We start from the raw sequence: 19366 nt of genomic DNA on the forward strand, positions 1-19366 counted from the left end.
TACAGCAATTTGTGAATTCAGTTCAGCTTCCTAATGGTTTGCTAAGCATTATGGGAAATGGAGTTCAGAAGATTCTGCAGAGACATGTTAGCCATCGCAGTAGGAGAGGGCGGCAGTGGTGGGGTTATATCAGTAACAATATTACGCTCTGACAAGTGACCCTTTCACCTACAAACAATGTGTCCAAGGACCCACAGTATAAAACTAGTTACGCGAGCCAAGATTCCTTGATTTACAGAATTCGAAAGGAAGCAGAAAAAAAAGAGAAGAACATTATCCATATTTAGTCAGACTGTGTAAAATCCTGTCCTCACAGCAACAAGTAGAGGATTTGCATTCTTGTGGTTAAATTCTAATTACCACAGATATGTGCCAAAAATAAGGAAAGGCGTACCAAAAGGACTGGCTTCAGTTTATTTATACAAAATAGATTGGTTCTGCGTAATTAGATTATTGAGAAAACATCCAAAGAATCCCAGGTCACTGGATGGAAACGTTGAAGATAAAAATTGAAATATCCGGTTAAGTCTGAAAATGAAGAAGTGTAAAGGGACAGCAAGAACCACTACATCTACTTGTAGTTGTTTTGGTGCACCGACACGTTTTCTTTTCTCTAGCAAAGTGAAACGCTGCTTTTAGTGACAAACAGCAAAGTTTACATTTTTACAAATACACACCTCTAGTGGTTGTCAGACCGAACGACCCTAGAGTCACTTCCTGCTTAAGATCTTTGATTTCTTAAGGTATTCACGTTCAATGTCATGACACACTGCAGGACGATGCCAGAGGCCACTAATGCTTTTCACACAGGAGCATTGAGGTTATTTGATTGGCAGAGCACAACGATTGCTGCACATTGTACTGCAAGTCCTCTCAGTACTCATCTATGAGAAGCATCTGACTGGACCATTAATCTTCATAAATGCTGATCTTATAGATAGATGGTGGATCGGGCTGCAACAAAGAAACTGTCTGGCACTGGATTACAGGAACGTTTAATGGCTTTTCAACTTTTGGATTTTTTTTAACCTCAAGACCATAAAGGTGGCCATGAATAAACACAAGAACAGGCCTTCCAAAAGTCTTGATTTAAGCAGGACAGTCCCAATTTCATAGTCATCCCAATTTTTTTCCTAGGTGTTGCACATCTGTTGACATATGGAAACAGTCCACAGGCACCATGACGCAAGTACATTATCTAATGCTACATCAATAAATATCTCTACTTGATCTTCCATCTCTGTGAAGGATCAGGTTGAAGGAGAAACAATGTCCACCATGAAGACCAAGACTGAAAGCTAAGATAAAGACAACACTTAAGGAAGTTTGTAAGCTGGATCCACTTCAGACAGGTGGAAAGATCAAGTATAAGTCCTGACTACTGAGGAAATACAAGGGTATGCCCATGCTAGAGGCACTGGAAACAGTTAAGCAAAGCCTGACCGCACTGGCAACCAGACTGAGGACATACACCAGAAAAGCAGAGGCCAAGAGAAGAAATTGCCAGTTTACCATCCAAGGTGTAAGCACAGCTGAAGGACAACCACATATCCACCCAAGACCCATCCAAAACAGAGACTGAACAGGACTGGAAGAACATTTGGTGGAAAGATGTAACGGAGCTTCCTGTACCCCGACTGGGTACCTCCGTTGATGGATGTTCCTAGTGCTCGCCAAGGACAAGCAGCACCGCACCAGACACCATAAGCACTGCAGACCCCACGAACCGCCGCAGCTTGGTTGGGGTCTCACCATCTCTTACCCACCCTGCACCTACAAGGCTCCAGGTTCCAGTGGGTGAACCTCTCTTCCTTCAGAGAGCGTAGCAGGACCAGCTCTTAGAAGAGCTAGTAATTATTCAAGGGAGTATGAAGAGCATAGCAATCACTTGTAGCAGTTTCCCCCAATAAGAGACAGAACTCAGTAGTGAAGAAGTCTGGTTTATGGTGTGCAAGGGCATTTCTTTTATACATATTTTCAGGCCAGAGGCAGGCCCTCTGGACCTGATGGTAAACTGGGACAAAAGGGACACAAACCAATAGGAACGATAATAAGTACATTAACACTCCCACATACAGTCAGCGATCCCTCCCCTCTGCCTGTGATATAATCAAGCTAGCTAATGGAATAACCTAATTATCCACAGGCAGAAAATGTAATTTTTTTACCCAAAGTCCAGAAAACCCCCAAAACACAAACATACCCCCATAAATTATCCCTGGATAGCCCTGATCTGGGTGAACAACATATCCAAAAATCACCCAGATCAGTGTTGTGGAAGTCATATTTGACCAACCGCACGCATGCACATTTTCATACCCAAAACAGTTCCAGAGAAATTGTCTATTTCCAATAGTTCAAATACTAATTTCCGTTTGAATGCACGAACGGAGGCCATTCGTGCAAATACTCAAAGATAAAGTGGTGTTCGAATTGTCAAACGCACTTAGATTTCCATTGAAGTGTTGAAATTTGGAGAAGGTAAGGTTCAGCGGTGTTTGTGCCGTTGTGTATCCGATTTGAGTTCCATGAACTCGACGACCAAACACCGCTGAATGTGATTCACTGAATTAAAATGGCCGGCCACTTCGACTACTTTGGCTGTATCCGAAGTGCCACTTCGGCTGTATCTAAACAGTACTTTAGAATCCAATCTGCACAAATGGAGTTTTTAAAAGGCAATACACCCCGGGGGCCATAGTCACAGGGCAAGCAGGCCTCTTCAAAACCCAGCGGCGAAGTGCAATTTGTCACAGAAGCATTACATAAAACCAAGGCCCAGTGGCTACTAGACCTGATAGCAGACCACTGCATCCTCCCAGAACAGGAACTATTCACAATCACAGAGGAAGATATCCAACAACGAGTAGACCACATAAAGAGTTTTTCAGCCCCAGAACAAGACATGATCTACAACTACTGGATAAGAAAATTAAAGGACCACTATAGTGCCAGGAAAACATATTTGTTTTCCTGGCACTATAGTGCCCTGAGGGTGCCCCCACCCTCAGGGTCCCCCTCCCGCCGTGCTCTAGGGGGAGGAAGGGGTTAAACTTACCTCTTTCTCCAGTGCAGGGAACTCTCCTCCCTCTTCTTCGGTCACCGGCTGAATGCGCATGCGTGGCAAGAGCCGCGCGCGCATTCAGCCAGTCCATAGGAAAGCTTTCACAATGCTTTCCTATGGACACTGGTGTCTTCTCACTGTGAAAATCACAGTGAGAAGCGCGGAAGCCCTCTAGCGGCTGTCAATGAGACAGCCACTGGAGGCTGGATTAACCCATAGGTAAACACAGCAGTTTCTCTGAAACTGCTATGTTTATAGAAAAAAGGGTTAATCCTAGCTGGACCTGGCACCCAGACCACTTCATTAAGCTGAAGTGGTCTGGGTGCCTATAATGGTCCTTTAACTGCACTGTATGAACGCCTAGCAGCACAAATGAACCAGCTACTAGAACAGAACACCACCAATCACCTGCCTCCCACAACATGGAAGGTCCTGTTAAGCATCATAGCCTCCAAGATCGATGGGCATATGAGTCAATCCATATATATGGGCAATACTCAAAAAGGGATTGGAAACAACACCAGCAGATCAAAACACAAACTGATGTTAGATCAAGCAGTCACAAGGGATTGTAAGACTAGACAGACCAATCTGTGCACAACCTGGATTGACTACAAAAAAGCCAATGACACAATGCAACACACATGGATACTGGAATGCTTGTCCCGAGACCAAGAACTCAATCGGCAAGTGGAAAACCATTCCAGAAGCCAATTCCAGAACAATAACACAAGTGAACATCAAATGTAGCATATTTCAAAGTTATGTGCTATCCTGGTATATGCAATCCCTTCTTGGTGCAAACATTACAGAGAATTAAACTCTGAAATAGGTGGATCTGCCTGTCAGACTGAAGACTGACAGATGGCATCTAATGCTTAACAATGGCTTACTAGTGAGAGTTTGGCTTAAAGGACCACTATAGGCACCCGGACCACTTCAGCTCAATGAAGTGGTCTGGGTGCCAGGTCCATCTAGTGTTAACCCTGCAGCTGTAAACATAGCAGTTACAATAGGGTTAATTAATCCAGCCTCTAGTGGCTCTCACTGACAGCCGCTAGAGGTGCTTCCGCGCTTCTCACTGTAAAAAAAAAAAAAAAAAATCACAGTGAGAAGACGCTGGACGTCCATAGGAATGCATTGAGAAATGCTTTCCTATGGACTGTTTGAATACGTGCGTAGCTCTTGCTGCGCATGCGCATTCAAAGCTGACGTCGGGAGAGGGAGGAGAGTTCCCCAGCGCTGAGGGAGCCTGGCGCTGGAGAAAGGTAAGTGTTTTAACCCCTTTAGCCCGGCGGCACTATAGTGGTCCTTTAAGGTTCATGCCATTTAAAATGGTGATCCGATAAACCTATGGAAGAGTACTACGCCACCAGTTTAGGGTCTATGTTTACATATTCGGGACAGGTAGGCTTTGCCTGCTTTTCTTCTCGCTTGTGCTTGAGCGTGTGTGCAGTCAAGTAAACCAAGCACAACAGGGGGAAGGGGATCCACTACAGAAACGAGAGATGTCATACATTGAGAGGGTAGGAGGTGCGGAGTCATAGGTTAATCTAAAATGGCAAAAAAGACTAGCTCGGATATACTTTTACAGCTCCTTGCCTCAGGTACGCATTGTCAACATAACAGTACACACCTAACTTCTGTTTATAACACATCACGACATTCGGCTTCACACGATATACACAGCGAGAAGAGTTTACCTGGAAGTTAAGATTTCTATTAAATATTCACATATATTGAGAACTTACCAGTTCAAAGAGCAATTCCTGCCTCAGCAGCCCTGTAAGAGAGAAGAAAAACAAATTAACAACCCATACTTGAAATACATTTTAAATCCTTCACACAGACACAGAGCTGTTAATATGATGCTTGGGCGACCCTTATCGAACCATTCCACCCAATAAGTCCCACATCATCGAGAAACGAAATGAAAATGGGACACTCCTGGCACCAATACAACTTTAATGAATTTGATAGGTTTTGGCCTCATTAATACGCTGCACTTTGCGCATGCCCAAATCTTTTTCGTTTTGCATAAAATAAAATGGTTTGCAGAATGCTGCACCATAAGCCTGCCTCTTAAGCCACGCCCCCTCACTCCAGAAAAATACTTCCTTATCAAAAGGTACACATACAGCTCAGCCACAGACCGTACGGAATAGTCGGAACAAAACAACCTGCATTAGGACAAGACTCCCAGACAGACATACATTAGGGCTATTGCTAACCGTTTCTCCCTCAAACAACGTCCTCTAACTTAAGTAGCTAATTAAGGGGTTAAACCGAACGTCCAAACCACAACTTGTTGCCAGCTGCTCAAATATTGTGAAAAATGCTGTGGTGGGTAGGTTGGCGACCATAGAATATCACGCGTCTTCCATTTTGTTCGGAAACTGTTACAGACAAAGGAGGGGACTGTACCTAAGTTAGTATTACGGATTACTAATTTCCACACAATCATGCCACTAATAAGAAAAGGTTGTGTCGAACGCACCGAACAACGGTCTTAAAATATCCATAACTAATATGAAGACAGGGAACCCAAAGGTTTGTGTGTTCAGAAGGCGAGGGAAGCGGTATTCTTTTAAAAACTTCCTGCGGTAAGGGTACGTCAGAAGATTACTTCCCCAGCGCCAGGCTTTGAAGTAGGATGTCTGCAATCATATCTGTGACTGTTACAAAATGTTCTAATATAAAAAAAAGTAAAGCGCTGTTTTTTTTCGCTCTCTTTAAACAGAGGACAAGTCTGAGTTCATTAGGTTCAGATTCACTTGATGTGCTAGTATATGAAACTTATTAAACTTAGAGGCTCCATGTTAATGAGGATATAGGAATTCTCGAATGATGTGTTCAAAGCGCGCAGACATATGCTGCACATGTGTGAAAATACAATGCTGCTTAAATTTGTGGAAAAAAAAAGGACTAAAAATGCTGTTATCGTTGATGGATGTCAGCTGTCATGCAACGCAGCCAAATAGACAGCATTTTTTTTTTATATTATAAACCACAGCTGAGGCAAGAAAGGGAAAGAAAAGGAAAGAAAAAAAAAAAATCTTAATTCCGACAGCCGTATGTAATGCATTATATATGGTAAAATGTTTCTGGGGTCACAAGTTTAGAGAGTCCCCCCCACTACCCAAAATAATTCTTAAAGAGGAAAAGGGGCCCAAGCTTCAATAGCAAAAGTAAGAAAACCATACACAACTGTATGCGGAGATTTATATGTACAGATACACATTGCTCAAAATGTATACTAATCACCATAAGCACTACGGTGCATTGTAGTAGTTATGGTGCAAAGAGTTTATATGTTAGTTACATTGTTGTCTAGGTTGAATAAAAAACTAAAAGTACAAAGATGGTTCAGGCACTTCAAGATTCAGAAATGGCAAATTTATTGAAGCCCAAAGTGACAACGTTTCGACCTTGCGGTCTTTGTCAAGGCCGCAAGGTCGAAACGTTGTGTTACTTTGGGCTTCAATAATAGTTACCATTTCGGAATCTTGGCGTGCCTGAACCATCTTTGTACTTTATGCTATTGCCGTTGGAACCTGGTGCTCGGTACTGGTTTTGTCACACCCTGGCTCAGATTGATGGGATTGAGTGCAATTCCTTATGTTTGTTAGAAAGAATAAAAGACTAAAGTACATCAAGTTCAATCCTAAACCTCATTCTTTTATGCTGTTGGCCCAAAAGAATGAGAATTTTTTTTTTTTTAAATGTCCTTCTTTACTCCATAATGGCAGATTCATTTCTCCTTGGATCAACCACCGGTTTACATACATATCAAACTGGACTTAAGCTCTTTTAAGTTTGTGTAGTGGTTATGGTTTTAAAAGTGTCTCTTTAAGAAGAAAATAAAAATGCAGTGCATCTCATCAACTTGGAGACATTTTTTGTTACTTGGACTTTATGCTGCCCTCCGAAAAAAGCCAAATATTATGTCATTCTAACATGCAAAATAACTTCAAAACATGCAATGATATCACTCTTAGGGTACAGCGCCAAACCACACATTTCTGCCACACAAGCATGAGTAATAAATACAAAACTATGCCTACAAGGAGGAGGACATGGCTGCCATGGGGTTACGGTCTACCCTCTGCACAGCTTAAAAGCCTTTGGAGTATAAGCTGTACCCTCACCACGCATTCTGAAAACAGCATCCAGCGTGTGCAGCTCACGATACTCTGCAAATTGGCCAACCATGGTTACTAGTCAAAGTATGGGGGGTCGGGGGGATTTTTGTATTTTTATTTTTTTAAAGATGGGGGTGCAGAGGCCCAATAATCTCGCTGCTGCCCCTCTCACTCCCACAGTAACAATAATTTGCAGTGAGGAATCTCAAAGTGTTAAAGTTTAGGGTCTTCAACTGTCCAAATTAGATTTGACATGATATCATTTTCTTAGTAGCTCAAGCATTGCTCAATAGGTTAGTGCTATAAAAAATAAATAAATGCCAGTTTTAATATTTGGTTGCCTGGCGTGCGAACATGGCTGTCAAACCAAAATATTGAGTTATCTGTTTTTTAAAAAAAAAAGTAATAGAATTTTGTTTTTGCTACAGGAAGGGGGAACACGTAACATTTCCTCTGTCAGATATGCAAGTGTCATTCTTTAGCTAAATTTCTTTTTCTGTTATGTACAAGTCAGCTGGCTTTTTGAGTCAGAGACCAGCAGATAATCCACACTTTTGCGTTACATTTGCCCCAGTAAGCAATTTAAGATAGGCCCCATTAAAGATGGTATAGGTCTATTTTACTGTGGAGCTAAAATGTTACCATTCCCTTTAACATTATTTGGTGTCTTTAGATGTACATGCTGTGTTACACAACTTCTAGAACACCAAATCTCTAGCCGAGGCCTAAAAGAGCAGCAAAGTTTACTTTTAGTAGATTAGCAGTAGTATAAGCACCAAAACATTTCGTTTAATGGCGTGGTTACATTGAGAAACTGCAAAGTGCTCCTGTAACACTATATTAAGACAATAACTTGAAGCAGTGGTAGCCCAAGAAAGATCCCCAGATACTGAACTACATCTCCCATGATTCTTTGCTATCCTGAAACACAACAAAGCATCAAAGGGAGTTGAAGTTTTACAATAGCTGCGTATCTTCTTTTAGTCACTCGGAAGGAAACGAAACGTGAAAACAAAGATTATAAGGTCTGTGAATCTGTGCCTTTTTTTGGTTATCTTAACAATAAGGCGTAACAGAAAATGTCATTGTATTAAGGGACACTAGAGTCGCCCAGACCACTTCAGCTCAATGAAGTAGTCTGGGTGCCAGGTCCCTCAGGTTTTACACTTCACATGTAAACATAACAGTTTCAGAGGAACTGCTATGTTTACATTGCAGGGTTAATCCAACCTCGAGTGGCTGTCTTCCTGACAGCCGCTAGAGGCGCTTTTGCGAAACTGGATGCGTAATTCGCATCCAGCGTGCAGAACGTCCATAGGAAAGCATTGAGAAAAGCTTTCCTATGGACTGTTAGAATGCGCACGGCTCTTGCCGCACATGCGCATTCTGCTCCACTCAGGAGCGGACGTCGGCAGGGGAGGAGAGGTCACCAGCACCAAGGGAGCCCAGCGCTGGATTAAGGTAAACTGCTGAAGGGGTTTTAACCCCTTCAGCGCCACAGGAGAGGGGACCCTGAGGGTGGGGGTCCCCCAAGTATGACAGTGTCAGAAAAACTGGTTTGTTTTCCTGACACTATAGTGATCCTTTAAAGACAAATGGAAACATTTAATTAGCATAAAATGCTTGGCCTGTGCCTTTTTCGTAATTCAGTTGAGATGTCAGAGTAGCGTTTTTATCATATATTTATTAAGTAAGAATGAGCATTATATTTAGGAAAGTAGAAAAGGCTTAGGTAATTTGAAAATTATGTTTTTGAATATCAGAACAGTATAGTGTATAGTAATTAGTTTTTAATTCCACACCAGTATAAAGACATTACTTTTCTAACTGGTTCCTTTAACCCCTTAAGGACACATGACGTGTGTGACATGTCATGATTCCCTTTTATTCCAGAAGTTTGGTCCTTAAGGGGTTAAAACACTTTTAAATAGCATTTTCATAAGTTGTTTTTTTGTGTTGGTTTCTTCAACTGAAAGCAAAATCATCAATATCCGGTTAAAGAAATTAGAGCATTTTATTTTAAAATTGGTTGATTTGCTACAGGACGGACATCTCTCCGTACACATTCAAGATGCTTCCTTGTCTTTCCATCCCCTGAGACTTGATACACAAGATTTTTTAAAATAAAAAATAAAGATTTTTAAAAACCCAAAATGGAATATGCTCCTTATGGTAACAGAAACACAAGCAAGGCAGAGAGAGAGAGTGCCATTATGGTGGGCTCTTTATTCTAGAGGTTCAGAGGGGAGGGGGCCCACCAAGCACAAAAGAGGGGGCCACAGAATCTGCTATTAATCATATTATATATCATTATTCATTTGAGGCTGTTTGCAGAGGTCTAGCCTAGGCAGAGCACAGCTCACTTCCTATCTAAAGATTAAAGGGGCAGGAGCCGCACAGGGGGACTGTGACCAGCAAACAATAAAAGGGTAGGGGGGCTTATTCACAAGTCAAGATCGAACACCAGAGACAAAAATTATACAGATAACAAAGGGAACAAGCAAAAAAAAAAAAAAAAAAACGAAAACGTAATACCATGTTCTATTACACACAGATTCTCTCAGAGTAGAGAAACGTTGGCACAGACAAGCTGAATAAAGTAATCCAGGACTGAAAGTGGTTGGGAATTATCTAGGTACCCCAACCATGAAACGGAAGACAACACATTATATATATATATATATATATATATATATATATATATATATATATATATATATATATATATACATACATACATACATATATACATACATACATATACTATACACACATACACACACACACATATATATACACACACACATATATATACACACACACCTCTCTCTTACACACGCAGGCAAACATATATATACACAGCGTTAAAAAATTCCATTCACCCTGCGTACCTTGTGTGGCCACTTGGTAGGAGGTTAGTCAGAGGGGCTTGCCGGATTTCATGCCACAAGACCCTGGCAGAGTTTGAAGCACAGTGTAACACAAAACGTGCTTGATATATTACAGTATAATCACAGTTACATGGTGACTCACACGGATTACTACATCACGTTCTAGTATGAGCTGTGCTGCTCTGTAGTAGAAGAAGCATAGATCACACTCTAATGTACTAATGCAATGTGCTCAGCTGTGTAACGGTGCCAGGTAGCTCTCCTTACACCTCTCACTGCTTGCGATAGATGCCAGGTTTTGAGCAAGGGGGACAAATATGCAATGACTACCCTCCTCAATGTCACTTTCAAGCGGTATTGGGGGACCAGTGCTTATTGGCACAGAAAAGTAAAGAGGTACAAATACTACTTTTTGTTCATACTCCATGGCATTCCACATACATATATACACACACACACACACACACACACACACACACACACACACACCCCTGCCTTCAACTACACATAAACATGCGTTTATATACAAGAGAACCAACGAGCTGGTAGACCAAACTGTTGACATCCTAATGGAATATACAACACACACACAGAGCCATACGCACAGTATGATATTATAAATCATCCCTTCTGTATATGCCAGATGCCTGATATTCCCAAAGGACTGAAGCAAAGAAGGTTTTTTTTTTTCTAGAATAATAATAGGGGGTCACAATAATTGTCATTTTAATCCTAACACCAGAAGGTGAGCAATTAAGTCATCCACCTATCTAAGAGAACCTTTGAAGTCACAAGCACCCAAACAGATTAAAAACTATAAAATACATACGGTGATGGGGGAGGTTTGTTATGGAAAAATGCACTCTACAGGGCTGCGTTAAGGTCAGTGCTACTTAGAAAGGCATTTTGTTTCGTTGTGAGCGCCAGTCAAAGAGAATGATCACTCACCTAGTATTACGTTATTTAGAAAGGAATGGTGAAATGTGCGGTGTCCGCAAACAAATCCAAACCATTTTAGGAGGTAATAAAATTTGCCTTGCGATGCTATATTATAAACCAGTTCAATACGGCAAATTATAAAGAAAGGGTGGCAGGACCTTTAAACATACCCATGTGTGATGCAACAGTTGGGGCACATTCAGGACCCAGGTGGGAAATAATGCATCTGCAGCACAACCCATGAACAAATTTTAACAGCACGTGGGCTTAAAGGGCAGTTGGAAAAAGCAGGATTTGTGTCAGTAATCTGCTTTTTTTTCCCTCCAGGTCCTTTGCAGCGGATTCTATTTTTAACTTAGGAGCTGTAATGCCGTGGAACAGACCCACGTTGCCTGATTAAGGATGATTGAGGCCACAGCAGGAGCAGGCCGATCCAATGACGGAGTTGTGTTTAATAATTTAAACTTGCCAATCTATGTATAATAAATTGGGTAATGGGTATACATTACATTTTTTTTTTGTATATATAGCTACCTCCAGCACAGGAAAAATTAACAAAAACAATCATGTTTCTTTAAAAAAAAAAAAAAAATGTAAATGTATATATACTTTTTGTTTAGGACATGTATAAAGCAATTCAGAGAACATAATAGGTTATAACGGGTACAACTTAAAACAATAGGTACAAAAATTATGGCACATGTAGACAGACACGTGAGCTGAATTTTTTGCAGCATAAATTAAGGAGCATAGACATTGAAGTCCTCAATACAACAGCATTAATTGTATCCAAACAACATATGGAGGACCCATGCTGTGATCCCTGCGTGACATGGGCTGAACGATCTAGGATAGTATAAAAAAAAAAAAAAAAAAGAAATCACAGAAAAACAAGCAGAGTAGAAAAGTTGCAGGGGTAAGCCAGCAGAACAGGTAATTACACTAAAAATAAAATATATATATATATATATATATATATATATAAACACAAACACACACACACCAGTCAAGCCATAAGACTTGCTTTTCCCATAGAAATCTCACTTTAACAGTGCTCTCACTGCTGCAAGGGATTCTGGGTAGGCATATGCAAACAAGCTCAACAAAGAATCACTGGCGTTGCTTCTCTTCTTGAGTTGTGTTCCAAAGCTGTTGTATACAACAGACACATACTGCAAGGAATCCATGTATAAAGTGGAATTGAGGGGCAAAAATTTGGTTCTTTGTTGAGCTCATTTGCATACCCTTACCCAGAATTCTTGACTGGTATGTGTATTTGTGTTTAGCAATGTACTAACTATCCACTTCGTTCAGGTGGAAGGGGTTTTCATCCACACCTTTTCCCTCTGACCACAACTCTGTTGAGATATACACACAGTAAAATAAGGCAGAGGATCTGGCACCCCTGTCGAGACTAGGCCTGGAACAAAAAAACAAAAACAAAAAAAGATAAATAGAGGCAACGGCCCACGGTTTGCAACACTGTGGTGGAAGCGACTCAGTTGGCAGACCCAATGCTTAAAGAAAGTCGGTGTATCTGTGGTGGAATCTCGGTAAAAATAAATTTAGTAGGCCGAGATTACCACGTGGCATGTGTACGTGCATATGCTGACGTATCGATCAGTTGGTTGCACGAGGCAAGATACGATCAGTAGTGTACGGAGCATGTGCAAGAATACAGGATATAGTATTCCCCTCCTCCATTGTGCTGGACAAGCCATGCGGTCAAACAGGAAGTTAATTCTTATTTGTGTTGATTGGTTAAGAGAATGTGCGGGTGGAGCTTAATATGGGAGGAGTTATATGCCTATATAAGGAGCCTGCACTATTGTCCGGGGCTCAGAATTTGCTGTATTTTGGTGACGCTAGTCCCTCTGAGTCCCGATCGGTGATCCAATAAAGAATCTCTTCCTTCCTGAAGAAACCTGTGTCCATCTCTCTGTGCTTGGCTTCCGTCAGTTTCTCCGGTATCATATCCTGGAGATAAGAAAGAGGTACATCTTGCCATCCTTCTCGGCTAATAAACGATGCGGGCCCATTTGTATGGGATTTTAGCGTCCCAAAGTAACCTTGTAATATTGTGAAATGACTGCCTCCAAAGATCCCTACGGAGGGATATCTAGGAGCCCTCAAGGCCAGAGAAAGATGCTCTAATTATTTTTTTATTTTTAATATTAAGTGATAGCACAGAAATAGTTTACATTAGGAATATTCAGTGTGAGGAGTCTTCTTATTAATAAAGGTTATATGCATTGAAAAATCTTACAGCCATGGCAATAATGTTAAAGGACCACTATAATGCCAGGAAAACAAAATTGTTTTCCTGGCACTATAAGGTCTTTGGGTCCCGTCCCCCACCCTCAGGTTCCCCCTCCCGCCAGGCTGTGATTTTCACAGTGAGAATCGCGGAGGCGCCTCTAGCGGCTGTCAATGAGACAGCCACTAGAGGCTGTATTGACCCTCAGTGAAACATAGCAGTTTCTCTGAAACTGCTATGTTTACAGCAGGCAGGGTTAATCCTAGATGGACCTGGCACCCAGACCACTTCATTGAGCTGAAGTGGTCTGGGTGCCTATAGTGGTCCTTTAAGTAACGGTAACAGTAGCATCTGTGTAGTTTGTATCCATTTTGGAGTAGACCCAGCAGCTTCATCCCAGCCCATCTCCTGCCAAGGAGCTAACCAACCCCACAACCCCAATTGCCCATACCATCCCTATAATTCACTAGTAAATATCGGTTGTAATAATCCGTAGCTCTTCTAAACTGCCACAGAAAGTTGGTTGAGGTATAAGGTAGTTTGTAGTTACCGTCAAGGGACCTTTAAATATTCAACACGCAATAATATTCCAGCTGTTGTAGGTAGAACGTTTTGACGAGTTTGTAGAAGGTATCCTTGTTTTACAAAGAACAGAGATACATGATCAGACCTAGGTCTACACAGAAACAGTTTGCAGAGAATGGTGTGGCAGACTCAACTTCAACACCAACGAACGCCACTGAGACGTTAAGAAATCAAATCTAGTCATAACATATCACCAGTGTGACATGGATGGAATAGAATCAAATCCTGAAGCATTATATCAAAAGGTAGCACCAAGTCTTCTCAGAATATCAAAGGGAGGACCAGTCCTACACTAGTCCCCGGGATTTTATATTGAGTATATGTTCAACAGCCCGGAGTCCGCGTACATTTGGCCATGTAGTGTATATTCACTTTATCTACCATGTTGAGTGTGCTGCGTGTGTTATATATATATATATATATATATATATATATATATATATATATATATATATATATATATATATATATATATATATATATATATATTACAGAAATCTGGATATTCTTTTATTTACATTTTTTGCCATTAAGTAGAACATGGCTAGGTGGTAAGAGTAATGGGGTGAAAATATGACAATAAATAAGACAGGTGGCTAGACAATGAAGTGGACACAGGAGTGACACAGGTTAAGGAGTCTATGATGTACACATTGGATTTGAATCAGGGTCAACGCTTAATATTCTGTTTATGTAATTAGTTTATACAATCCTGATTTTCTAGAACAGCTCTAGTGTTTGCTCCAACCAATCCTGAATCAGGGCTCGCAGGGCACACAGGCTGCCCCAGTTTTAAAGTACAATAAACTTCTGCGATGGCAACAAGACAGAATGCACCTGCGTTGACGCACACAAAACTCGCAGAGGGTTAAAGTCAGCAGCACTGCGCCGCCGTTTACACTGGAGAGATTACATATGGTCAGACGGCAAGACAGCAAAAAAAGGGAGAGAGAAAAAAAAAAGGACACAAACACGCAGAACAGAGAGGAAGGAAAAAAAAAAAAAAAATCTAAAAACTAGGCTCCACCAGCAATAGGCGTCTACCAAGAAAATGCTACAGGGTCAAAAGTTTACTGTGGTTTCAATTTCACCCCTCTGCAGCCAATCAGACGCAGCACAGAAGCTGCAGAGCGAACACCCGCTGCCAATAGCAGGTTAACTCATCGTGTGCTGGGCCCCAGGCCTGGAGATCTGCCACCCTGCTTGCTAGAGGAAGTGGCTGAGCGACTCAGCTGCTACAGCTAAAAAGTATCACAGCGCAGGGTTGGTAACAAGGACAGATTACCGAGGAATAAAAACTGGTTTAATAAATCAATTCTGTAAATAAAAGGTTTCTCTCGTCAAATACAAGGCAAGATTATTATTTTATAGCTATTTAATGGTCACATGGTTAGTCAGCTAAATACACCGTTTTATTTCCCCTCATTCTCAAAGTTGAACTGCACCCCAACTCCTAACTTTACAGAAAGCCCAACATCTCGACCAACGCCTCCACTAGGTACTCAGTTGTAAGCGGCAACACTGACAAACACGGCGTAACAATACATTTATCGTTTGTTTTCAAAACCAAACCAAAAAATTAACCGGATTTTAAACTTTTGCATTTGATTTTGACCACCCCTAAATGATCTTTACGGATATATTTGAATTCAGTTCTAGGATGCAGCCTTTGTCGCACACGTTTAACATTTTGTATATACATTAGGTGGAAACATTCACAGCTAACCTCTGTGCGGCTTGCTTTGCACTCTGGGAATGCTACAAGGCAACGCATGGAACTTCTATGTAAAACACTAGGACAAATATCAAAGTATAAGAGCTACAAAAATATACATTACCAAGTATTTATTTTATTTAAATAAGGAAAAGCCAACTTTTAAATGGACTATGTATTTAGCCCCCCGCACACAATACCAAAATATCTCAGCAAGTGCAGTGTTTCAAAACAGAAACAATGCGCATACATACTCTTACCACCACGGCCACTTCAAAACATCGTGGTTATCGTGGTTGGAGTAGCCCTTTAACATTATAGAATTGGTTACCTAAAGCGTATAGACACTACGTATAAAACATTGTATATTTTGGCAGCAAAACGTCATGCAGATTGAAAAAAAAATAAAAAAAATCGACTCAATACATGGCACCGATGTAAATATGAAGAGGAGCCCAGAATTTCAGTGTTGTCGTTATTTCTATATTTCGGTTTATTTTTACTAATCTTCATTTGCCCCAGACTGCATCAGTGCCACCTACAAGGCACTGGAGTCATAGATTAAACAATCACTGAAGGAACCTGGTTAATGGCTTCTCATTAGGAACGAGGTCTCCAGTTTGCACTATAGCAATTTCCAAGTTATATATAGACCCATCGCTTTATTTAAAAGGAACCCTACATGCAACAGAACCACTAAAATTTTCTGTAGTGGTTATGGTGCCAGCAGGGCACTTGCGCCCCTGTCGGCTACAATTCCTTCTCCTAACTTTGTCCATATACCAATAATATTGAATTTGATAATTCAGGGTCTAAAGAAGGTGGTGAATAGCATAGCTTTGCTGGGCTTTTTCCTTTTTCTACTTTATTTTTAAGGAACACTCGGCCAGTAACTGGATCGGAGTTTGTCTTCTGGGAGAGACAGAACAGCCATATAGACATATTTCCTGCGGTTCGCATACAATAGCTAAGGAGGAAAGGGGAGGTACGCTTTTGGCATATCTTTATTAACGAGGATGGGGTTTAACAGCTCAGAGAGTGATAATTGCGATTTGATTTTCAGCTACATCCCTCCTCTCCTCCCCCCCCCCGAAGGTTGCCATGGCAACAGGTTTCTAACTATTCTAAACCCCTGAGGATTCTACTCTCACAAGGGACCCAAAAAAATATATATCAGTTATTCCTTGCTAAAAGCTGCAGACTGCTCGAGCAAAAAAAAAAAAAAAAAACACCAATGAGAACACATCTCGGCCATGAAGGACAGCAGCATGATCAGAACAGTACACGCCATCACAATGCATTTTCTAGCCAAATTTTTTTATTTGCATTAACAGTCCTTAAAAAAAAACAGTGTCCACATGCAGATTGGTGTATCTGTGGCATATTAAACAAACACGTTTGTACTGAGTGCAGTATATACACTTTGTCCCAACGCAGTTCACACTTACGTAGGACAGCAATTTTAAAATTCTGTCTTTTTTTTTTCTGGAACCACAAATCTGCCATCAGACCGCAATCTTATATAAGGATTAGGTGAAAAATACATAACGGTTTTATTTTATTTTTTTATGTTCTATGTTTTGCTTAAATTTAAAAACTGAACTTTATGTTCATAGAGGCACAACACAAGAAAACATTAAAATGTAGCCATTATTTTGGTTTTAAAAATAAATAAATAAAACAAAGCGTAAAAATGTTGGAAGGGTAATTCTGCAGAATTTCAGGATTCCAGAGATAGAAAGAAAAAAAAAATTATCAAAAGCAGAAATAAAATAACTGAAGACATAAATTCCTAAAATTCCAGTTGTAAGTGCAGGTACTATAATGTTGGTAAACTAACTAAATTGAACATGTTTCTTCATACTTTAGATATTTAGGTTTAAAAAAGTTGCAATTTAAAAGCACTGCAGATTCCACTGGCGCTTTTTAAATATGATACATCAATGATCAAAAAGAAAACTGAATAATGCATTAGTAAAAGTTAAAGGAATTAAATGAAAGGGGTTATGAATCACTCGTTAAGTTATTAGCCTGCCTCTCAAGTATCCTAGACCCAGCAGGACTGCCCTCATTCAAGACTGTTCTGCAATAAAGAGAATGTCCATGATGATGGGCTCACTTTAAGAGGACATCATCTATGCAACTGGTAGAAGTCCAATGTAACCTGTTCTAGAACAACGATGTCCGCTTCATTCTTTACCCCCTGGAGACAACCAAAGCCTTCGGGATTAAAAAATGGAAATCTCTTTAGTTTGGAAAAAACGGCACCTCAGAGGGGATATGATATTATACAAATATATTTGGGCCAGTACAAACCATTATCTGGAAATCTATTCATAAACAGGGCTATACATAGGACACGAGGTCACGCATTTACGCTGGAAGAAAGGAGATTTCATCTAATGCAAAGAAAAGGTTTTGGGTTTTTTACAGAAAGAGCAATAAGGATATGGAATCCTCTGCCTGAAGAGGTGGTTTTATCAGAGTCCATACAGATGTTTAAACTGCAATTGGATAAATAATTAAAAAACATAACATACAGGGATATAATTTCTAATTAGCGGGGAAATAGCTGCTTGATCCAATGAGACATCTGACTGCTATTTTGGGGTCAAGAAGGAATTTTTTCCTGGTTTGTTGCAAAGTTGGAAGCGTTTCAGACTTGGGTTTTTTGGCTTCTTTTGGATCAAAAGCAAAAACATGTGAGGAAGGCTGAACTTGATAGACCCAAGTGTCTTTTCAGCCTATGTAACTATATGCAACTATGATTCTTTTGTGGGGAAAAATAAATCAATCATCAGTAGCTTGGATTACATATTAACTGGGTTATATACCTCCCAAGTGTTCCTAATTAGGAAAGACAGTCCCTATTTTTGGCCAAAATCCCTCTGTCCCTCTTTTCAATCCCAATGCCTCTCTTTTCGATGAGCTCCATATTGCCGGAGTGTATAGCAGAGTTCCACACCAGTAATACACCCAGTAATGTGCCTTTAAAACTACAATAAACGTGTTGAAAATTTGTGATACATTGTTCTTCTAAATAAAATCTTTGGGTTGCATAAAATTAGTAAGTCACCTAAAATGTCTCAAAAACAGCCCGCTGCTGGCCACACCCAAACAACCCCTAAAATAAAAAAAGGATCCCTCTTTGACACGATTTTAAATGTTGGGGGTATATGCAGGTAGGATTCCTGTACATGAAGTCAGCAATTAAAACCCATGTTCAGAAAGATTCATTTTCCATTGCCAGGAGTGAGCTTAACCAATATCTTATTTGTAATTTTCATGACCTGTAGCAGGTACGTACAAATTGTAGGGTTTTCTTTCGGTTTGGTTTTTACATTTTACACTTGGCATTAGTTTTTACAGTCAAACATACCAGTCTGACAGCAAAACACATTAACATTTTAAATAAAGCCATAAAAGCTATACTTGCATATCAGAAGGCAACGAGGAACTTATTAACTTTTCATGCAAAACAATTTTTGAAAAACTGAAACAAGGTGCTTAGCAGCATTTAGAACTGTGACGGCAAATGCACTGCAGACTACAATTCCCATGAAGCCCGGCCAATGGGGGGTGGGGGGGGATTGCCGGAATACCAAAAGGTTAGCCAGCCAGGATCTAGAAGAACGAATAAAAAGACCTCTCTATGCCTGGATTAACACTGCTCATGGCACGCGGAATCTGGCTGGATGCCATCTCGTCAGCCTGTAACTGGTATAAAATGTGCTGAGGCATCAGAAATGGACAAATTCTGCAGACAAGGGACTA

The 19366-nt window shown here is 40.5% G+C and overlaps 1 protein-coding gene across 1 annotated transcript in view; it reads right to left on the reverse strand.

Moving 5' to 3' along the window:
• Positions 1-19366, reverse strand: part of LOC134615069 (nuclear receptor coactivator 3-like) — a 102373-nt gene that overhangs the window by 55782 nt on the left and 27225 nt on the right. Inside the window, exon 2 of the mRNA XM_063459442.1 lies at positions 4816-4847. The gene's annotated coding sequence lies outside the window, so the exon portion shown is untranslated. The remainder of the gene's footprint in view (positions 1-4815; positions 4848-19366) is intronic.

This window comes from Pelobates fuscus, chromosome 6 (assembly GCF_036172605.1).
Source record: "Pelobates fuscus isolate aPelFus1 chromosome 6, aPelFus1.pri, whole genome shotgun sequence".
Classification (NCBI taxonomy): domain Eukaryota; kingdom Metazoa; phylum Chordata; class Amphibia; order Anura; family Pelobatidae; genus Pelobates; species Pelobates fuscus.